We start from the raw sequence: 2,344 nt of genomic DNA on the forward strand, positions 1-2,344 counted from the left end.
ACTTGCAGAGTTACATTGTACTTTGCTCAAAAACTGCATGAATTCATGTAAGACTCTGTTATCTCACTTTTTAGATTAGAATCAATCTAAACATCATGGCATAGACAGAGAACACAGGGGGCTAACACCTTCAACATATTGTCTAGCTATCACCCATTGTTACAGCTAACCTGAGAATGCAACTTTTAAAAAAGGTTTTGTGATTTACACATGAAAGAAGTGAAACTATCATGGTATTCAAACAGATGAAAGACTCAACAGACAATCAAGGTATTTTTCAATGTATAATTTCAGTTACATCACACTGTAAATTTTTGCTATAAATTCTGTGTTTTAGGATTGAGTCCTCCACTATCACCTGATGAAGGAGCGACGCTTCGAAAGCTAGTGTGATTCCAATTAAACCTGTTGGACTATAACCTGGTGTTATGTGATTTTTAACTTTGTACACCCCAGTCCAACACCGGCATCTCCAAATCACAAGACAAGCTCTTCTTCCCCGAGATCATTCTTGCAAACCAAGCCTCAAGTTTGACTGGTGGCTATAATAGAGCACTCTGAGTAGAAGACAAGGTTATTAATTGGCTATTATCCTTCTTGTGTCGCAATGACACCAGGAGTCCCTCTTTGTGCATTTAGGTCAGGATGTCAGGATGATCGTATGGGCTGAGCTGCAGATCTGTAGCCAGGATTCGAAAAACTTGTTTTAGTCAATCAGCAGAGAGGTTCAGTTCGTTGGAGACTGTATAGGTACACCTACACCACGTGCGAGTTATAGTCTAACATCAATGACCTGAAATTACCTCAGGCAGAATGTAACGCCCCAGTCACCCCAGGAGCTGGATGGGAAGTGGATGCAAATACCATATCATACCATACAATGGGGCAGGAAGGCCAGATTACAGATCTTGTCACTGTTCTGTCCCCCTCCTATTAAATCCAGGAAGTCATCGGCCAAGTTTGGCCTTCCCACCTGAATGCCAATATTCTATCAGTAGCTGAGGGTAGGCATATCTGCCTGTTGGAGGCGGGAAGAATTGTTCAGTGTTGTCCTGAGCTGAGGTAGGTCTAATTGCAGGGAATGTAGATAGCGGCGCATGGCTGCAAGCGTGGAGCGGAGGATCTGGAGGGAAATTCTTCCGCCGCCTTCGCCTCCGCACTACTTCTTCAACAAGGATTCTCGCCCACCCTCTGACGACCCCTTCTCCCGCCTCACCCCATCCACTTGGACACCCCGTGCTGGCCTCTTACCCGCCCTCAATCTCTTCATAGACAACTGCCGCCGCGACATTAACTGCCTCAACTTCTCCACCCCTTTCACCCACTCCAACCTCTCACCCTCGGAACGTGCAGTCCTCCGCTCCCTCCGTTCCAACCCCGACCTCACTATCAAACCGACAGACAAGGGAGGCGCGGTAGTACTTTGGCGCACCGACCTTTACATCACTGAGGCTAAACGCCAGTTCGTGGACACGTCCTCCTACTGCCCCCTTGACCATGACCCCACCTCCCAACCATCATCTCCCATCCATAACCTCTTCACCTCAGGGGATCTCCCATCCACTGCCTCCAACCTCATAGTCCCACAACCCCGCACCACCCGTTTCTACCTCCTGCCCAAAATCCACAAACCTGACTGCCCCGGCCGACCCATTGTCTCAGCCTGCTCCTGCCCCACCGAACTCATCTCTGCATACCTCGACACGGTCCTGCCCCCCTTAGTCCAAGAGCTCCCCACCTACGTTTGGGACACCACCCACGCCCTCCACCTCCTCCATGATTTTCGCTTCCCCGGTCCCCAACGCCTTATATTCACCATAGACATCCAGTCCCTGTACACCTCCATCCCCCATCACGAAGGACTCAAAGCCCTCCGCTTCTTCCTTTCCCGCCGTACCAACCAGTACCCTTCCACTGACACCCTCCTTTGACTGACTGAACTGGTCCTCACCCTGAACAACTTCTCTTTCCAATCCTCCCACTTCCTCCAAACCAAAGGAGTAGCCATGGGCAACCGCATGGGCCCCAGCTATGCCTGTCTCTTCGTAGGATATGTGGAACAGTCCCATCTTCCGCAGCCACACTGGCACCACTCCCACCTTTTCCTCCGCTACATCGATGACTGTATCGGCGCTGCCTCGTGCTCCCACGAGGAGGTTGAACAGTTCATCCACTTTTCCAACACCTTCCACCCAGACTTCGAATTCACCTGGACCGTCTCAGATTCTTCCCTCCCCTTCCTAGACCTTTCCATTTCTATCTCAGGCGACCGAATCAACACGGACATCTACTACAAACCGACCGACTCCCACAGCTACCTAGACTACACCTCCTCCCACCCTGC

Source organism: Chiloscyllium plagiosum, chromosome 6, assembly GCF_004010195.1.
Source record: "Chiloscyllium plagiosum isolate BGI_BamShark_2017 chromosome 6, ASM401019v2, whole genome shotgun sequence".
NCBI classification, from domain to species: domain Eukaryota; kingdom Metazoa; phylum Chordata; class Chondrichthyes; order Orectolobiformes; family Hemiscylliidae; genus Chiloscyllium; species Chiloscyllium plagiosum.